A 22,390-nucleotide genomic window follows, 5' to 3' on the forward strand; every position below is an offset into this window, starting at 1 on the left:
TTTAGAAGGACAATGCAGGGAATCCAGAGTATTTCATATGGACGCAAATTGTGTGTTAATTCGTCAATGTGAGGGAGCGAGGGATGCAGTGAAGGAGGAACAATGCATCGGAAAGAGATACTCGGAACCCCAAAGAAAATCCTATCGTTTCCGTAGAGACGTATCTCGATTTAGAAGGACAATGCAGGGAATCCAGAGTATTTCATATGGACGCAAATTGTGTGTTAATTCGTCAATGTGAGGGAGCGAGGGATGCAGTAAAGGAGGAATAATGCATCGGAAAAGAGATACTCGGAACCCCAAAGAAAATCCTATCGTTTCCGTAGAAACGTATCTCGATTTAGAAGGACAATGCAGGGAATCCAGAGTATTTCATATGGACGCAAATTGTGTGTTAATTCGTCAATGTGAGGGAGCGAGGGATGCAGTAAAGGAGGAATAATGCATCGAAAAGAGATACTCGGAACCCCAAAGAAAATCCTATTGGTTCCGTAGAAACGTATCTCGATTTAGAAGGACAATGCAGGGAATCCAGAGTACTCCAAATGGACGCAAATTGTGTGTTAATTCGTCAATGTGAGGGAGCAAGGGATGCAATAAAGGAGGAATAATGCATCGGATAAGCGATACACGGAACCCCAAAGAAAATCCTATCGTTTCCGTAGAAACGTATCTCGATTTAGAAGGACAATGCAGGGAATCCAGAAGATTTCATATGGACGCAAATTGTGTGTTAATTCGTCAATGCGAGGGAGCGAGAAATGCATTAAAGGAGGAATAATGCATTGGAAAAGAGATACTCGGAACCCCAAAGAAAATCCTATCGTTTCCGTAGAAACGTATCTATATTTAGAAGGACAATGGAAGGAATCCAGAGTATTTCATATGGACGCAAATTGTGTGTTAATTCGTCAATGTGAGGGAGCGAGGGATGCAGTAAAGGAGGAGTAATGCATCGGAAAAGAGATACTCGGAACCCCAAAGAAAATCCTATCGTTTCCGTAGATACATATCTCGATTTAGAAGGACAATACATGGAATCCAGAGTATTTCATATGGACGCAAATTGTGTGTTAATTCGTCAATGTGAGGGAGCGAGGGATGCAGTAAAGGAGGAATAATGCATCGGAAAAGAGATACTCGGAACCCCAAAGAAAATTCTATCGTTTCCGTAGAAACGTATCTCGATTTAGAAGGACAATGCAGGGAATCCAGAGTATTTCATATGGACGCAAATTGTGTGTTAATTCGTCAATGTGAGGGAGCGAAGGATGCAGTAAAAGAGGAATAATGCATCGGAAAAGAGATACGCGGAACCCCAAAGAAAATTCTATCGTTTCCATAGAAACGTATCTCGATTTAGAAGGACAATGCAGGGAATCCAGAGTATATCATATGGACGCAAATTGTGTGTTAATTTGTCAATCTGAGGGAGCGAGGGATGCAGTAAAGGAGGAATAATGCATCGGAAAAGAGATACTCGAAACCATAAAGAAAATCCTATCGTTTCCGTAGAAACGAAACCCGATTTAGAAGGACAATGCAGGGAACCCAGAGTATTTCATATGGACGCAATATGTGTGTTAATTCGTAAATGTGAGGGAGCGAGGGATGCAGTATAGGAGGAATAATGCATCGGAAAAGAGATACTCGGAACCCCAAAGAAAATCCTATCGTTTCCATAGAAACGTATCTCGATTTAGAAGGACAATCCAGGGAATCCATTGTATTTCATATGGACGCAAATTGTGTGTTAATTCGTCAATGTGAGGGAGCGAGGGATGCCGTAAAGGAGGAATAATGCATCGGAAAAGAGAATCTCGGAACCCCAAAGAAAATCCTATCGTCTCCGTAGAAACGTATCTCGATTTAGAAGGACAATGCAGGGAATCCAGAGTATTTCAAATGGACGCAAATTGTGTGTTAATTCGTCCATGTGAGGGAGCGAGGGATGCAGTGAAGGAGGAATAATGCATCGGAAAGAGATACTCGGAACCCCAAAGAAAATCCTATCGTTTCCGTAGAAACGTATCTCGATTTAGAAGGACAATGCAGGGAATCCAGAGTATTTCATATGGACGCAAATTGTGTGTTAATTCGTCAATGTGAGGGAGCGAGGGATGCAGTAAAGGAGGAATAATGCATCGGAAAAGAGATACTCGGAACCCCAAAGAAAATCCTATTGGTTCCGTAGAAACGTATCTCGATTTAGAATTACAATGCAGGGAATCCAGAGTATTCCAAATGGACGCAAATTGTGTGTTAATTCGTCAATGTGAGGGAGCAAGGGATGCAATAAAGGAGGAATAATGCATCGGATAAGCGATACACGGAACCCCAAAGAAAATCCTATCGTTTCCGTAGAAACGTATCTCGATTTAGAAGGTCAATGCAGGGAATCCAGAAGATTTCATATGGACGCAAACTGTGTGTTAATTCGTCAATGCGAGGGAGCGAGAAATGCATTAAAGGAGGAATAATGCATTGGAAAAGAGATACTCGGAACCCCAAAGAAAATGCAATCGTTTCCGTAGAAACGTATCTATATTTAGAAGGACAATGGAAGGAATCCAGAGTATTTCATATGGACGCAAATTGTGTGTTAATTCGTCAATGTGAGGGAGCGAGGGATGCAGTAAAGGAGGAGTAATGCATCGGAAAAGAGATACTCGGTACCCCAAAGAAAATCCTATCGTTTCCGTAGAAACGTATCTCGATTTAGAAGGACAATACATGGAATCCAGAGTATTTCATATGGACGCAAATTGTGTGTTAATTCGTCAATGTGAGGGAACGAGGGATGCAGTAAAGGAGGAATAATGCATCGGAAAACAGATACTCGGAACCCCAAAGAAAATCCTATCGTCTCCGTAGAAACGTATCTCGATTTAGAAGGACAATGCAGGGAATCCAGAGTATTTCATATGGACGCAAATTGTGTGTTAATTCGTCAATGTGAGGGAGCGAGGGATGCAGTGAAGGAGGAACAATGCATCGGAAAGAGATACTCGGAACCCCAAAGAAAATCCTATCGTTTCCGTAGAAACGTATCTCGATTTAGAAGGACAATGCAGGGAATCCAGAGTATTTCATATGGACGCAAATTGTGTGTTAATTCGTCAATGTGAGGGAGCGAGGGATGCAGTAAAGGAGGAATAATGCATCGGAAAAGAGATACTCGGAACCCCAAAGAAAATCCTATCGTTTCCGTAGAAACGTATCTCGATTTAGAAGGACAATGCAGGGAATCCAGAGTATTTCATATGGACGCAAATTGTGTGTTAATTCGTCAATGTGAGGGAGCGAGGGATGCAGTAAAGGAGGAATAATGCATCGAAAAGAGATACTCGGAACCCCAAAGAAAATCCTATTGGTTCCGTAGAAACGTATCTCGATTTAGAAGGACAATGCAGGGAATCCAGAGTACTCCAAATGGACGCAAATTGTGTGTTAATTCGTCAATGTGAGGGAGCAAGGGATGCAATAAAGGAGGAATAATGCATCGGATAACCGATACACGGAACCACAAAGAAAATCCTATCGTTTCCGTAGAAACGTATCTCGATTTAGAAGGACAATGCAGGGAATCCAGAAGATTTCATATGGACGCAAATTGTGTGTTAATTCGTCAATGCGAGGGAGCGAGAAATGCATTAAAGGAGGAATAATGCATTGGAAAAGAGATACTCGGAACCCCAAAGAAAATCCTATCGTTTCCGTAGAAACGTATCTATATTTAGAAGGACAATGGAAGGAATCCAGAGTATTTCATATGGACGCAAATTGTGTGTTAATTCGTCAATGTGAGGGAGCGAGGGATGCAGTAAAGGAGGAGTAATGCATCGGAAAAGAGATACTCGGAACCCCAAAGAAAATCCTATCGTTTCCGTAGATACGTATCTCGATTTAGAAGGACAATACATGGAATCCAGAGTATTTCATATGGACGCAAATTGTGTGTTAATTCGTCAATGTGAGGGAGCGAGGGATGCAGTAAAGGAGGAATAATGCATCGGAAAAGAGATACTCGGAACCCCAAAGAAAATTCTATCGTTTCCGTAGAAACGTATCTCGATTTAGAAGGACAATGCAGGGAATCCAGAGTATTTCATATGGACGCAAATTGTGTGTTAATTCGTCAATGTGAGGGAGCGAAGGATGCAGTAAAAGAGGAATAATGCATCGGAAAAGAGATACGCGGAACCCCAAAGAAAATTCTATCGTTTCCATAGAAACGTATCTCGATTTAGAAGGACAATGCAGGGAATCCAGAGTATATCATATGGACGCAAATTGTGTGTTAATTCATCAATGTGAGGGAGCGAGGGATGCAGTAAAGGAGGAATAATGCATCGGAAAAGAGATACGCGGAACCCCAAAGAAAATTCTATCGTTTCCATAGAAACGTATCTCGATTTAGAAGGACAATGCAGGGAATCCAGAGTATTTCATATGGACGCAAATTGTGTGTTAATTCGTCAATGTGAGGGAGCGAGGGATGCAGTAAAGGAGGAATAATGCATCGCAAAAGAGATACTCGGAACCCTAAAGGAAATCTTATCGTTTCCGTAGAAACGTATCTTGATTTAGAAGGACAATGCAGGGAATCCAGAGTATTTCATATGGACGCAAATTATGTGTTAATTCGTCAATGTGAGGGAGCGAGGGATGCAGTAAAGGATGAATAATGCATCGGAACAGGGATACTCGACTCCCAATAGAAAATCCTATCGTTTCCGTAGAAACGTATCTCGTTTTAGAAAGATAATGCAGGAAACCCGGAGTATTTCATATGGACGCAAATTGTGTGTTAATTCGTCAATGTGAGGGAGCGAGGGATGCAGTAAAGAGGGAATAATGCATCGGAACAGGGATACTCGACTCCCATAATCCTATCGTTTCCGTAGAAACGTATCTCGCTTTAGAAAGATAATGCAGGAAACCCGGAGTATTTCATATGGACGCAATTTGTGTGTTAATTCGGCAATGTGAGGGAGCGAGGGATGCAGTAAAGGAGGAATAATGCATCGGAAAAGAGATACTCGGAACCCCAAAGAAAATCCTATCGTTTCCGTAGAAACGTATCTCGATTTAGAAGGACAATGCAAGGGATCCAGAGTATTTCATATGGACGCAAATTGTGTGTTAATTCGTCAATGTGAGGGAGCGAGGGATGCAGTAAAGGAGGAATAATGCATCGGACAAGAGATACGCGGAACCCCAAAGAAAATCCTATCGTTTCCGTAGAAACGTATCTCGATTTGGAAGGACAATGCAGGGAACCCAGAGTATATCATATGGACGGAAAGTGTGTGTTAATTCGTCAATGTGAGGGAGCGAGGGATGCAGTAAAGGAGGAATAATGCATCGGAAAAGAGATACTCGACTCCCAAAAGAAAATCCTATCGTTTCCGTAGAAACGTATCTCGTTTTAGAAAGATAATGCAGGGAACCCAGAGTATTTCATATGGACGCAAATTGTGTGTTAATTCGGCATTGTGAGGGAGCGAGGGATGCAGTAAAGGAGCAATAATGCATCGGAAAAGAGATACTCGGAACCCCAAAGAAAATCCTATCGTTTCCGTAGAAACGTATCTCGATTTAGAAGGACAATGCAAGGAATGCAGAGTATTTCATATGGACGCAAATTGTGTGTTAATTCGTCAATGTGAGGGAGCGAGGGATGCAGTAAAGGAGGAATAATGCATCGGAAAAGAGATACTGGGAACCCCAAAGAAAATCCTATCGTTTCCGTAGAATCGTATCTCGATTTAGAAGGACAATGCAGGGAATCCAGAGTATTTTATATGGACGCAAATTGTGTGTTAATTCGGCAATGTGAGGGAGCGAGGGATGCAGTAAAGGAGGAATAATGCATCGGAAAAGAGATACTCGGAACCCCAAAGAAAATCCTATCGTTTCCGTAGAAATGTATCTCGATTTAGAAGGACAATGCAGGGATTCCAGAGTATTTCATATGGACGCAAATTGTGTATTAATTCGTCAATGTGAGGGAGCGAGGGATGCAGTAAAGGAAGAATAATGCATCGGAAAAGAGATACGCGGAACCCCAAAGAAAATCCTATCGTTTCCGTAGAAACGTATCTCGATATAGAAGGACAATGCAGGGAATCCGAAGTATATCATATGGACGCAAATTGTGTGTTAATTCGTCAATGTGAGGGAGCGAGTGATGCAGTAAAGGAGGAATAGATGCAGTAAAGGAGGAATAATGCATCGGAAAAGAGATACTCGACTCCCAAAAGAAAATCCTATCGTCTCCGTAGAAACGTATCTCGTTTTAGAAAGATAATGCAGGGAACCCAAAGTATTTCATATGAACGCAAATTGTGTGTTAATTCGTCAATGTGAGGGAGCGAGGGATGCAGTAAAGGAGGAATAATGCATCGGAAAAGAGATACTCGGAACCCCAAAGAAAACCCTATCGTTTCCGTAGAAACGTATCTCGATTTAGAAGGACAATGCAGGGAATTCAGAGTATTTCATATGGACGCAAATTGTGTGTTAATTCGTCAATGTGAGGGAGCGAGGGATGCAGTAAAGGAGGAATAATGCATCGGAAAAGAGATACTCGGAACCCCAAAGAAAATTCTATCGTTCCGTAGAAACGCAACTCGATTTAGAAGGACAATGTAGGGAATCCAGAGTATTTCATATGGCCGCAAATTGTGTGTTAATTCGTCAATGTGAGGGAGCGAGGGATGCAGTAAAGAAGGAATAATGCATCGGAAAAGAGATACTCGGAACCCCAAAGAAAATCCTATCGTTTCCGTAGAAACGTATCTCGATATAGAAGGACAATGCAGGGAATCCGAAGTATATCATATGGACGCAAATTGTGTGTTAATTCGTCAATGTGAGGGAGCGAGGAATGCAGTAAAGGAGGAATAGATGCAGTAAAGGAGGAATAATGCATCGGAAAAGAGATACTCGACTCCCAAAAGAAAATCCTATCGTCTCCGAAGAAGCGTATCACGTTTTAGAAACATAATGAAGGGAACCCAGAGTATTTCATATGGACGCAAATTGTGTGTTAATTCGGCAATGTGAGGGAGCGAGGGATGCAGTAAAGGAGGAATAATGCATCGGAAAGGAGATACTCGGAACCCCAAAGAAAATCCTATTGTTTACGTAGAAACGTATCTCGATTTAGAAGGACAATGCAAGGAATCCAGAGTATTTCATATGGACGCAAATAGTGTGTTAATTCGTCAATGTGAGGGAGCGAGGGATGCAGTAAGGGAGGAATAATTCATCGGAAAAGAGATACTCGGAACCCCAAAGAAAACCCTATCGTTTCCGTAGAAACGTATCTCGATTTAGAAGGACAATGCAGGGAAACCAGAGTATTTCATATGGACGCAAATTGTGTGTTAATTCGTCAATGTGAGGGAGCGAGGGATGCAGTAAAGGAGGAATAATGCATCGGAAAAGAGATACTCGGAACCCCAAAGAAAATCCTATTGTTTCCGTAGAAACGTATCTCGGTTTAGAAGGACAATGCAGGGAATCCAGAGTATTTCATATGGACGCAAATTGTGTGTTAATTGGTCAATGTGAAGGAGCGAGGGATGCAGTAAAGGAGGAATAATGCATCGGAAAAGAGATACGCGGAACACCAAAGAAAATCCTATCGTTTCCGTAGAAACGTATCTCGATTTAGAAGGACAATGCAGGGAATCCAGAGTATTTCATATGGACGCAAATTGTGTGTTAATTCGTCAATGTGAGGGAGCGAGGGATGCAGTAAAGGAGGAATACTACATCGGAAAAGAGATACTCGGAACCCCAAAGAAAATCCTATCGTTTCCGTAGAAACGAATCTCGATTTAGAAGGCCAATGCAGGGAATCCAGAGTATTTCATATGGACGTAAATAGTGTGTTAATTCGTCAATGTGAGGGAGCGAGGGATGCAGTAAAGGAGGAATAATGCATCGGAAAAGAGATACTCGGAACCCCAAAGAAAATCCTATCGTTTCCGTAGAATCGTATCTCGATTTAGAAGGACAATGCAGGGAATCCAGAGTATTTCATATGGACGCAAATTGTGTGTTAATTCGGCAATGTGAGGGAGCGAGGGATGCAGTTAAGGGAGAATAATGCATCGGAAAAGAGATACGCGGAACCCCAAAGAAAATCCTATCGTTTCCGTAGAAACGTATCTCGATATAGAAGGACAATGCAGGGAATCCGAAGTATATCATATGGACGCAAATTGTGTGTTAATTCGTCAATGTGAGGGAGCGAGTGATGCAGTAAAGGAGGAATAGATGCAGTAAAGGAGGAATAATGCATCGGAAAAGAGATACTCGACTCCCAAAAGAAAATCCTATCGTCTCCGTAGAAACGTATCTCGTTTAGAAAGATAATGCAGGGAACCCAGAGTATTTCATATGGACACAAATTGTGTGTTAATTCGGCAATGTGAGGGAGCGAGGGATGCAGTAAAGGAGGAATAATGCATCGGAAAAGAGATACTCGGAACCCCAAAGAAAATCCTATCGTTTCCGTAGTATCGTATCTCGATTTAGATTGACAATGCAGGGAATCCAGAGTATTTCATATGGACGCAAATTGTGTGTTAATTCGTCAATGTGAGGGAGCGAGGGATGCAGTAAAGGAAGAATAATGCATCGGAAAAGAGATACGCGGAACCCCAAAGAAAATCCTATCGTTTCCGAAGTAACGTATCTCGATATAGAAGGACAACGCAGGGAATCCGAAGTATATCATATGGACGCAAATTGTGTGTTAATTCGTCAATGTGAGGGAGCGAGAGATGCAGTAAAGGAGGAATAGATGCAGTAAAGGAGGAATAATGCATCGGAAAAGAGATACTCGACTCCCAAAAGAAAATCCTATCGTCTCCGTAGAAACGTATCTCGTTTTAGAAAGATAATGCAGGGAACCCAGAGTATTTCATATGGACACAAATTGTGTGTTAATTCGGCAATGTGAGGGAGCGAGGAATGCAGTAAAGGAGGAATAATGCATCGGAAAAGAGATACTCGGAACCCCAAAGAAAATCCTATCGTTTCCGTAGAAACGTATCTCGATTTAGAAGGACAATGCAAGGAAGCCAGAGTATTTCATATGGACGCAAATTGTGTGTTAATTCGTCAATGTGAGGGAGCGAGGGATGCAGTAAAGGAGGAATAATGCATCGGAAAAGAGAGACTCGGAACCCCAAAGAAAATCCTATCGTTTCCGTAGAAACGTATCTCGATTTAGAAGCACAATGCAGGGAAACCAGAGTATTTCATATGGACGCAAATTGTGTGTTAATTCGTCAATGTGAGGGAGCGAGGGATGCAGTAAAGGAGGAATAATGCATCGGAAAAGAGATACTCGGAACCCCAAAGAAAATCCTATCGTTTCTGTAGAAACGTATCTTGATTTAGAAGGACAATGCAGGGAATTCAGAGTATTTCATATGGACGCAAATTGTGTGTTAATCGTCAATGTGAGGGAGCGAGGGATGCAGTAAAGGAGGAATAGTGCATCGGAAAAGAGATACTCGGAACCCCAAAGAAAATTCTATCGTTTCCGTAGAAACGCATCTCGATTTAGAAGGACAATGTAGGGAATCCAGAGTATTTCATATGGCCGCAAATTGTGTGTTAATCCGTCAATGTGAGGGAGCGAGGGATGCAGTAAAGGAGGAATAATGCATCGGAAAAGAGATACTCGGAACCCCAAAGAAAATCCTATCGATTCCGTAGAAACGTATCTCGATATAGAAGGACAATGCAGGGAATCCGAAGTATATCATATGGACGCAAATTGTGTGTTAATTCGTCAATGTGAGGGAGCGAGGAATACAGTAAAGGAGGAATAGATGCAGTAAAGGAGGAATAATGCATCGTAAAAGAGATACTCGACTCCCAAAAGAAAATCCTATCGTCTCCGAAGAAGCGTATCACGTTTTAGAAATATAATGCAGGGAACCCAGAGTATTTCATATGGACGCAAATTGTGTGTTAATTCGGCAATGTGAGGGAGCGAGGGATGCAGTAAAGGAGGAATAATGCATCGGAAAGGAGATACTCGGAACCCCAAAGAAAATCCTATTGTTTACGTAGAAACGTATCTCGATTTAGAAGGACAATGCAAGGAATCCAGAGCATTTCATATGGACGCAAATTGTGTGTTAATTCGTCAATGTGAGGGAGCGAGGGATGCAGTAAAGGAGGTATAATGCATCGGAAAAGAGATACTCGGAACCCCAAAGAAAACCCTATCGTTTCCGTAGAAACGTATCTCGATTTAGAAGGACAATGCAGGGAAACCAGAGTATTTCATATGGACGCAAATTGTGTGTTAATTCGTCAATGTGAGGGAGTGAGGGATGCAGTAAAGGAGGAATAATGCATCGGAAAAGAGATACTCGGGACCCCAAAGAAAATCCTATTGTTTCCGTAGAAACGTATCTCGGTTTAGAAGGACAATGCAGGGAATCCAGAGTATTTCATATGGACGCAAATTGTGTGTTAATTCGTCAATGTGAGGAAGCGAGGGATGCAGTAAAGGAGGAATAATGCATCGGAAAAGAGATACTCGGAACCCCAAAGAAAATCCTATCGTTTCCGTAGAATCGTATCTCGATTTAGAAGGACAATGCAGGGAATCCAGAGTATTTTATATGGACGCAAATTGTGTGTTAATTCGGCAATGTGAGGGAGCGAGGAATGCAGTAAAGGAGGAATAATGCATCGGAAAAGAGATACTCGGAACCCCAAAGAAAATCCTATCGTTTCCGAAGTAACGTATCTCGATATAGAAGGACAACGCAGGGAATCCGAAGTATATCATATGGACGCAAATTGTGTGTTAATTCGTCAATGTGAGGGAGCGAGAGATGCAGTAAAGGAGGAATAGATGCAGTAAAGGAGGAATAATGCATCGGAAAAGAGATACTCGACTCCCAAAAGAAAATCCTATCGTCTCCGAAGAAGCGTATCACGTTTTAGAAACATAATGAAGGGAACCCAGAGTATTTCATATGGACGCAAATTGTGTGTTAATTCGGCAATGTGAGGGAGCGAGGGATGCAGTAAAGGAGGAATAATGCATCGGAAAGGAGATACTCGGAACCCCAAAGAAAATCCTATTGTTTACGTAGAAACGTATCTCGATTTAGAAGGACAATGCAAGGAATCCAGAGTATTTCATATGGACGCAAATAGTGTGTTAATTCGTCAATGTGAGGGAGCGAGGGATGCAGTAAGGGAGGAATAATTCATCGGAAAAGAGATACTCGGAACCCCAAAGAAAACCCTATCGTTTCCGTAGAAACGTATCTCGATTTAGAAGGACAATGCAGGGAAACCAGAGTATTTCATATGGACGCAAATTGTGTGTTAATTCGTCAATGTGAGGGAGCGAGGGATGCAGTAAAGGAGGAATAATGCATCGGAAAAGAGATACTCGGAACCCCAAAGAAAATCCTATTGTTTCCGTAGAAACGTATCTCGGTTTAGAAGGACAATGCAGGGAATCCAGAGTATTTCATATGGACGCAAATTGTGTGTTAATTGGTCAATGTGAAGGAGCGAGGGATGCAGTAAAGGAGGAATAATGCATCGGAAAAGAGATACGCGGAACACCAAAGAAAATCCTATCGTTTCCGTAGAAACGTATCTCGATTTAGAAGGACAATGCAGGGAATCCAGAGTATTTCATATGGACGCAAATTGTGTGTTAATTCGTCAATGTGAGGGAGCGAGGGATGCAGTAAAGGAGGAATACTACATCGGAAAAGAGATACTCGGAACCCCAAAGAAAATCCTATCGTTTCCGTAGAAACGAATCTCGATTTAGAAGGCCAATGCAGGGAATCCAGAGTATTTCATATGGACGTAAATAGTGTGTTAATTCGTCAATGTGAGGGAGCGAGGGATGCAGTAAAGGAGGAATAATGCATCGGAAAAGAGATACTCGGAACCCCAAAGAAAATCCTATCGTTTCCGTAGAATCGTATCTCGATTTAGAAGGACAATGCAGGGAATCCAGAGTATTTCATATGGACGCAAATTGTGTGTTAATTCGGCAATGTGAGGGAGCGAGGGATGCAGTTAAGGGAGAATAATGCATCGGAAAAGAGATACGCGGAACCCCAAAGAAAATCCTATCGTTTCCGTAGAAACGTATCTCGATATAGAAGGACAATGCAGGGAATCCGAAGTATATCATATGGACGCAAATTGTGTGTTAATTCGTCAATGTGAGGGAGCGAGTGATGCAGTAAAGGAGGAATAGATGCAGTAAAGGAGGAATAATGCATCGGAAAAGAGATACTCGACTCCCAAAAGAAAATCCTATCGTCTCCGTAGAAACGTATCTCGTTTAGAAAGATAATGCAGGGAACCCAGAGTATTTCATATGGACACAAATTGTGTGTTAATTCGGCAATGTGAGGGAGCGAGGGATGCAGTAAAGGAGGAATAATGCATCGGAAAAGAGATACTCGGAACCCCAAAGAAAATCCTATCGTTTCCGTAGTATCGTATCTCGATTTAGATTGACAATGCAGGGAATCCAGAGTATTTCATATGGACGCAAATTGTGTGTTAATTCGTCAATGTGAGGGAGCGAGGGATGCAGTAAAGGAAGAATAATGCATCGGAAAAGAGATACGCGGAACCCCAAAGAAAATCCTATCGTTTCCGAAGTAACGTATCTCGATATAGAAGGACAACGCAGGGAATCCGAAGTATATCATATGGACGCAAATTGTGTGTTAATTCGTCAATGTGAGGGAGCGAGGGATGCAGTAAAGGAGGAATAGTGCATCGGAAAAGAGATACTCGGAACCCCAAAGAAAATTCTATCGTTTCCGTAGAAACGCATCTCGATTTAGAAGGACAATGTAGGGAATCCAGAGTATTTCATATGGCCGCAAATTGTGTGTTAATCCGTCAATGTGAGGGAGCGAGGGATGCAGTAAAGGAGGAATAATGCATCGGAAAAGAGATACTCGGAACCCCAAAGAAAATCCTATCGATTCCGTAGAAACGTATCTCGATATAGAAGGACAATGCAGGGAATCCGAAGTATATCATATGGACGCAAATTGTGTGTTAATTCGTCAATGTGAGGGAGCGAGGAATACAGTAAAGGAGGAATAGATGCAGTAAAGGAGGAATAATGCATCGTAAAAGAGATACTCGACTCCCAAAAGAAAATCCTATCGTCTCCGAAGAAGCGTATCACGTTTTAGAAATATAATGCAGGGAACCCAGAGTATTTCATATGGACGCAAATTGTGTGTTAATTCGGCAATGTGAGGGAGCGAGGGATGCAGTAAAGGAGGAATAATGCATCGGAAAGGAGATACTCGGAACCCCAAAGAAAATCCTATTGTTTACGTAGAAACGTATCTCGATTTAGAAGGACAATGCAAGGAATCCAGAGCATTTCATATGGACGCAAATTGTGTGTTAATTCGTCAATGTGAGGGAGCGAGGGATGCAGTAAAGGAGGTATAATGCATCGGAAAAGAGATACTCGGAACCCCAAAGAAAACCCTATCGTTTCCGTAGAAACGTATCTCGATTTAGAAGGACAATGCAGGGAAACCAGAGTATTTCATATGGACGCAAATTGTGTGTTAATTCGTCAATGTGAGGGAGTGAGGGATGCAGTAAAGGAGGAATAATGCATCGGAAAAGAGATACTCGGGACCCCAAAGAAAATCCTATTGTTTCCGTAGAAACGTATCTCGGTTTAGAAGGACAATGCAGGGAATCCAGAGTATTTCATATGGACGCAAATTGTGTGTTAATTCGTCAATGTGAGGAAGCGAGGGATGCAGTAAAGGAGGAATAATGCATCGGAAAAGAGATACTCGGAACCCCAAAGAAAATCCTATCGTTTCCGTAGAATCGTATCTCGATTTAGAAGGACAATGCAGGGAATCCAGAGTATTTTATATGGACGCAAATTGTGTGTTAATTCGGCAATGTGAGGGAGCGAGGAATGCAGTAAAGGAGGAATAATGCATCGGAAAAGAGATACTCGGAACCCCAAAGAAAATCCTATCGTTTCCGAAGTAACGTATCTCGATATAGAAGGACAACGCAGGGAATCCGAAGTATATCATATGGACGCAAATTGTGTGTTAATTCGTCAATGTGAGGGAGCGAGAGATGCAGTAAAGGAGGAATAGATGCAGTAAAGGAGGAATAATGCATCGGAAAAGAGATACTCGACTCCCAAAAGAAAATCCTATCGTCTCCGTAGAAACGTATCTCGTTTTAGAAAGATAATGCAGGGAACCCAGAGTATTTCATATGGACACAAATTGTGTGTTAATTCGGCAATGTGAGGGAGCGAGGAATGCAGTAAAGGAGGAATAATGCATCGGAAAAGAGATACTCGGAACCCCAAAGAAAATCCTATCGTTTCCGTAGAAACGTATCTCGATTTAGAAGGACAATGCAAGGAAGCCAGAGTATTTCATATGGACGCAAATTGTGTGTTAATTCGTCAATGTGAGGGAGCGAGGGATGCAGTAAAGGAGGAATAATGCATCGGAAAAGAGAGACTCGGAACCCCAAAGAAAATCCTATCGTTTCCGTAGAAACGTATCTCGATTTAGAAGCACAATGCAGGGAAACCAGAGTATTTCATATGGACGCAAATTGTGTGTTAATTCGTCAATGTGAGGGAGCGAGGGATGCAGTAAAGGAGGAATAATGCATCGGAAAAGAGATACTCGGAACCCCAAAGAAAATCCTATCGTTTCTGTAGAAACGTATCTTGATTTAGAAGGACAATGCAGGGAATTCAGAGTATTTCATATGGACGCAAATTGTGTGTTAATCGTCAATGTGAGGGAGCGAGGGATGCAGTAAAGGAGGAATAGTGCATCGGAAAAGAGATACTCGGAACCCCAAAGAAAATTCTATCGTTTCCGTAGAAACGCATCTCGATTTAGAAGGACAATGTAGGGAATCCAGAGTATTTCATATGGCCGCAAATTGTGTGTTAATCCGTCAATGTGAGGGAGCGAGGGATGCAGTAAAGGAGGAATAATGCATCGGAAAAGAGATACTCGGAACCCCAAAGAAAATCCTATCGATTCCGTAGAAACGTATCTCGATATAGAAGGACAATGCAGGGAATCCGAAGTATATCATATGGACGCAAATTGTGTGTTAATTCGTCAATGTGAGGGAGCGAGGAATACAGTAAAGGAGGAATAGATGCAGTAAAGGAGGAATAATGCATCGGAAAAGAGATACTCGACTCCCAAAAGAAAATCCTATCGTCTCCGAAGAAGCGTATCACGTTTTAGAAATATAATGCAGGGAACCCAGAGTATTTCATATGGACGCAAATTGTGTGTTAATTCGGCAATGTGAGGGAGCGAGGGATGCAGTAAAGGAGGAATAATGCATCGGAAAGGAGATACTCGGAACCCCAAAGAAAATCCTATTGTTTACGTAGAAACGTATCTCGATTTAGAAGGACAATGCAAGGAATCCAGAGCATTTCATATGGACGCAAATTGTGTGTTAATTCGTCAATGTGAGGGAGCGAGGGATGCAGTAAAGGAGGTATAATGCATCGGAAAAGAGATACTCGGAACCCCAAAGAAAACCCTATCGTTTCCGTAGAAACGTATCTCGATTTAGAAGGACAATGCAGGGAAACCAGAGTATTTCATATGGACGCAAATTGTGTGTTAATTCGTCAATGTGAGGGAGTGAGGGATGCAGTAAAGGAGGAATAATGCATCGGAAAAGAGATACTCGGGACCCCAAAGAAAATCCTATTGTTTCCGTAGAAACGTATCTCGGTTTAGAAGGACAATGCAGGGAATCCAGAGTATTTCATATGGACGCAAATTGTGTGTTAATTCGTCAATGTGAGGAAGCGAGGGATGCAGTAAAGGAGGAATAATGCATCGGAAAAGAGATACAAGGAACCCCAAAGAAAATCCTATCGTTTCCGTAGAAACGTATCTCGATTTAGAAGGACAATGCACGGAATCCCGAGTATTTCATATGGACGCAAATTGTGTGTTAATTCGTCAATGTGAGGGAGCGAGGGATGCAGTAAAGGAGGAATAATGCATCGAAAAGAGATACTCGGAACCCCAAAGAAAATCCTATTGGTTCCGTAGAAACGTATCTCGATTTAGAAGGACAATGCAGGGAATCCAGAGTATTCCAAATGGACGCAAATTGTGTGTTAATTCGTCAATGTGAGGGAGCAAGGGATGCAATAAAGGAGGAATAATGCATCGGATAAGCGATACACGGAACCCCAAAGAAAATCCTATCGTTTCCGTAGAAACGTATCTCGATTTAGAAGGACAATGCAGGGAATCCAGAAGATTTCATATGGACGCAAATTGTGTGTTAATTCGTCAATGCGAGGGAGCGAGAAATGCATTAAAGGAGGAATAATGCATTGGAAAAGAGATACTCGGAACCCCAAAGAAAATCCTATCGTTTCCGTAGAAACGTATCTATATTTAGAAGGACAATGGAAGGAAACCAGAGTATTTCATATGGACGCAAATTGTGTGTTAATTCGTCAATGTGAGGGAGCGAGGGATGCAGTAAAGGAGGAGTAATGCATCGGAAAAGAGATACTCGGAACCCCAAAGAAAATCCTATCGTTTCCGTAGAAACGTATGTCGATTTAGAAGGACAATACATGGAATCCAGAGTATTTCATATGGACGCAAATTGTGTGTTAATTCGTCAATGTGAGGGAGCGAGGGATGCAGTAAAGGAGGAATAATGCATCGGAAAAGAGATACTCGGAACCCCAAAGAAAATTCTATCGTTTCCGTAGAAACGTATCTCGATTTAGAAGGACAATGAAGGGAATCCAGAGTATTTCATATGGACGCAAATTATGTGTTAATTCGTCAATGTGAGGGAGCGAGGGATGCAGTAAAGGAGGAATAATGCATCGGAAAAGAGATACGCGGAACCCCAAAGAAAATTCTATCGTTTCCATATAAACGTATCTCGATTTAGAAGGACAATGCAGGGAATCCAGAGTATATCATATGGACGCAAATTGTGTGTTAATTCGTCAATGTGAGGGAGCGAGGGATGCAGTAAAGGAGGAATAATGCATCGGAAAAGATATACTCGACTCCCAAAAGAAACTCCTATCGTTTCCGTAGAAACATATCTCGTTTTAGAAAGATAATGCAGGGAACCCAGAGTATTTCATATGGACGCAAATTGTGTGTTAATTCGGCAATGTGAGGGAGCGAGGGATGCAGTAAAGGAGGAATAATGCATCGGAAAAGAGATACTCGGATCCCCAAAGAAAATCCTATCGTTTCCGTAGAAACGTATCTCGATTTAGAAGGACAATGCAGGGAAACCAGAGTATTTCATATGGACGCAAATTGTGTGTTAATTCGTCAATGTGAGGGAGCGAGGGATGCAGTAAAGGAGGAATAATGCATCGGAAAAGAGATACTCGGAACCCCAAAGAAAATCCTATTGTTTCCGTAGAAACGTATCTCGGTTTAGAAGGACAATGCAGGGAATCCAGAGTATTTCATATGGACGCAAATTGTGTGTTAATTGGTCAATGTTAAGGAGCGAGGGATGCAGTAAAGGAGGAATAATGCATCGGAAAAGAGATACGCGGAACACCAAAGAAAATCCTATCGTTTCCGTAGAAACGTATCTCGATTTAGAAGGACAATGCAGGGAATCCAGAGTATTTCATATGGACGCAAATTGTGTGTTAATTCGTCAATGTGAGGGAGCGAGGGATGCAGTAAAGGAGGAATACTACATCGGAAAAGAGATACTCGGAACCCCAAAGAAAATCCTATCGTTTCCGTAGAAACGAATCTCGATTTAGAAGGCCAATGCAGGGAATCCAGAGTATTTCATATGGACGTAAATAGTGTGTTAATTCGTCAATGTGAGGGAGCGAGGGATGCAGTAAAGGAGGAATAATGCATCGGAAAAGAGATACTCGGAACCCCAAAGAAAATCCTATCGTTTCCGTAGAATCGTATCTCCATTTAGAAGGACAATGCAGGGAATCCAGAGTATTTCAAATGGACGCAAATTGTGTGTTAATTCGGCAATGTGAGGGAGCGAGGGATGCAGTAAAGGAAGAATAATGCATCGGAAAAGAGATACACGGAACCCCAAAGAAAATCCTATCGTTTCCGTAGAAACGTATCTCGATATAGAAGGACAATGCAGGGAATCCGAAGTATATCATATGGACGCAAATTGTGTGTTAATTCGTCAATGTGAGGGAGCGAGTGATGCAGTAAAGGAGGAATAGATGCAGTAAAGGAGGAATAATGCATCGGAAAAGAGATACTCGCCTCCCAAAAGAAAATCCTATCGTCTCCGTAGAAACGTATCTCGTTTAGAAAGATAATGCAGGGAACCCAGAGTATTTCATATGGACACAAATTGTGTGTTAATTCGGCAATGTGAGGGAGCGAGGGATGCAGTAAAGGAGGAATAATGCATCGGAAAAGAGATACTCGGAACCCCAAAGAAAATCCTATCGTTTCCGTAGTATCGTATCTCGATTTAGAAGGACAATGCAGGGAATCCAGAGTATTTCATATGGACGCAAATTGTGTGTTAATTCGTCAATGTGAGGGAGCGAGGGATGCAGTAAAGGAAGAATAATGCATCGGAAAAGAGATACGCGGAACCCCAAAGAAAATCCTATCGTTTCCGTAGAAACGTATCTCGATATAGAAGGACAACGCAGGGAATCCGAAGTATATCATATGGACGCAAATTGTGTGTTAATTCGTCAATGTGAGGGAGCGAGAGATGCAGTAAAGGAGGAATAGATGCAGTAAAGGAGGAATAATGCATCGGAAAAGAGATACTCGACTCCCAAAAGAAAATCCTATCGTCTCCGTAGAAACGTATCTCGTTTTAGAAAGATAATGCAGGGAACCCAGAGTATTTCATATGGACACAAATTGTGTGTTAATTCGGCAATGTGAGGGAGCGAGGAATGCAGTAAAGGAGGAATAATGCATCGGAAAAGGGATACTCGGAACCCCAAAGAAAATCCTATCGTTTCCGTAGAAACGTATCTCGATTTAGAAGGACAATGCAGGGAAACCAGAGTATTTCATATGGACGCAAATTGTGTGTTAATTCGTCAATGTGAGGGAGCGAGGGATGCAGTAAAGGAGGAATAATGCATCGGAAAAGAGATACTCGGAACCCCAAAGAAAATCCTATCGTTTCTGTAGAAACGTATCTTGATTTAGAAGGACAATGCAGGGAATTCAGAGTATTTCATATGGACGCAAATTGTGTGTTAATTCGTCAATGTGAGGGAGCGAGGGATGCAGTAAAGGAGGAATAATGCATCGGAAAAGAGATACTCGGAACCCCAAAGAAAATTCTATCGTTTCCGTAGAAACGCATCTCGATTTAGAAGGACAATGTAGGAAATCCAGAGTATTTCATATGGCCGCAAATTGTGTGTTAATTCGTCAATGTGAGGGAGCGAGGGATGCAGTAAAGGAGGAATAATGCATCGGAAAAGAGATACTCGGAACCCCAAAGAAAATCCTATCGATTCCGTAGAAACGTATCTCGATATAGAAGGACAATGCAGGGAATCCGAAGTATATCATATGGACGCAAATTGTGTGTTAATTCGTCAATGTGAGGGAGCGAGGAATACAGTAAAGGAGGAATAGATGCAGTAAAGGAGGAATAATGCATCGGAAAAGAGATACTCGGAACCCCAAAGAAAATCCTATCGTTTCCGTAGAAACGTATCTCGATTTAGAAGGACAATGCAGGGAATCTTTAGTATTTCATATGGACGCAAATTGTGTGTTAATTCGTCAATGTGAGGGAGCGAAGGATGCAGTAAAGGAGGAATAATGCATCGGAAAAGAGATACTCGACTCATAAAAGAAAATCCTATCGTTTCCGTAGAAACGTATCTCGATTTAGAAAGATAATGAAGGGAACCCAGATTATTTCATATGGACGCAATTTGTGTGTTAATTCTTCAATGTGAGGGAGCGAGGGATGCAGTAAAGGATGAATAATGCATCGGAAAAGAGATACTCTTAACCCCAAAGAAAATCCTAATTTATCCATAGAAACGTACCTCGATTTAGAAGGACAATGCAAGGAATCCAGAGTATTTCATATGGGCGCAAATTGTGTGTTAATTCGTCAATGTGATTGAGCGAGGGATGCAGTAAAGGAGGAATAACGCATCGGAAAAGAGATACTCGGAACCCCAAAGAAAATCCTATCGTTCCGTAGAAACATATCTCGATTTAGAAGGACAATGCAGGGAATCCAGAGTATTTCATATGGACGCAAATTGTGTGTTAATTGGTCAATGTGAGGGAGCGAGGGATGCAGTAAAGGAGGAATAATGTATCAGAAAAGAGATACTTGGAACCCCAAAGAAAATCATATCGTTTCCGTAGAAACGTATCTCGATTTAGAAGGACAATGCAGGGAATCCAGAGTACTTCATATGGACGCAAATTGTCTGTTAATTCGTCAATGTGAGGGAGCGAGGGATGCAGTAAAGGAGGAATAATGCATCGGAAAAGAGATACTCGGAACCCCAAAGAAAATCCTATCGTTTCCGTAGAAACGTATCTCGATTTAGAAGGAAAATGCAGGGAATCCAGAGTATTTCATATGGACGAAAATTGTGTGTTAATTCGTCAATGTGAGGGAGCGAGGGATGCAGTAAAGGAGGAATAATGCATCGGAAAAGAGATACTCGGAACCCCAAAGAAAATCCTATCGTTTCCGTAGAAACGAATCCCGATTTAGAAGGACAATGCAGGGAATCCAGAGAATTTCATATGGACGCAAATTGTGTGTTAATTCGTCAATGTGAGGGAGCGAGGGATGCAGTAAAGGAGGAATAATGCATCGGAAAAGAGATACTCGGAACCCCAAAGAAAATCCTCTCGTTTCCGTAGAAACGTATGTCGATTTAGAAGGACAATGCAGGGAATCCAGAGTATTTCATATGGACGCAAATTGTGTGTTAATTCGTCAATGTGAGGGAGCGAGGGATGCAGTGAAGGAGGACTAATGCATCGGAAAAGAGATACTCGACTCCCAAAAGAAAATCCTATCGTTTCCGTAGAAACGTATCTCGTTTTAGAAAGATAATGCAGGGAACCCAGAGTATTTTATATGGACGCAAATTGTGTGTTAATTCGGCAATGTGAGGGAGCGAGGGATGCAGTAAAGGAGGAATAATGCATCGGAAAAGAGATACTCGGAACCCCAAAGAAAATCCTATCGTTCCGTAGAAACATATCTCGATTTAGAAGGACAATGCAGGGAATCCAGAGTATTTCATATGGACGCAAATTGTGTGTTAATTGGTCAATGTGAGGGAGCGAGGGATGCAGTAAAGGAGGAATAATGTATCAGAAAAGAGATACTTGGAACCCCAAAGAAAATCATATCGTTTCCGTAGAAACGTATCTCGATTTAGAAGGACAATGCAGGGAATCCAGAGTACTTCATATGGACGCAAATTGTCTGTTAATTCGTCAATGTGAGGGAGCGAGGGATGCAGTAAAGGAGGAATAATGCATCGGAAAAGAGATACTCGGAACCCCAAAGAAAATCCTATCGTTTCCGTAGAAACGTATCTCGATTTAGAAGGAAAATGCAGGGAATCCAGAGTATTTCATATGGACGAAAATTGTGTGTTAATTCGTCAATGTGAGGGAGCGAGGGATGCAGTAAAGGAGGAATAATGCATCGGAAAAGAGATACTCGGAACCCCAAAGAAAATCCTATCGTTTCCGTAGAAACGAATCCCGATTTAGAAGGACAATGCAGGGAATCCAGAGAATTTCATATGGACGCAAATTGTGTGTTAATTAGTCAATGTGAGGGAGCGAGGTATGCAGTAAAGGAGGAATAATGCATCGGAACAGAAATACCCGGAACCCCAAAGAAAATCCTATCGTTTCCGTAGAAACATATCTCGATTTAGAAGGACAATGCAGGGAATCCAGAGTACTTCATATGGACGCAAATTGTCTGTTAATTCGTCAATGTGAGGGAGCGAGGGATGCAGTAAAGGTGGAATAATGCATCGGAAAAGAGATACTCGGAACCCCAAAGAAAATCCTATCGTTTCCGTAGAAACGTATCTCAATTTAGAAGTACAATGCAGGGAATCCAGAGTATTTCATATGGAAAAAATTGTGTGTTAATTCGTCAATGTGAGGGAGCGAGGGATGCAGTAAAGGAGGAATAATGCATCGGAAAAGAGATACTCGGAACCCCAAAGAAAATCCTATCGTTTCCGTAGAAACGAATCCCGATTTAGCAGGACAATGCAGGGAACCCAGAGTATTTCATATGGACGCAATTT

Source organism: Schistocerca nitens, chromosome 2, assembly GCF_023898315.1.
Source record: "Schistocerca nitens isolate TAMUIC-IGC-003100 chromosome 2, iqSchNite1.1, whole genome shotgun sequence".
In the NCBI taxonomy this organism is placed as follows: domain Eukaryota; kingdom Metazoa; phylum Arthropoda; class Insecta; order Orthoptera; family Acrididae; genus Schistocerca; species Schistocerca nitens.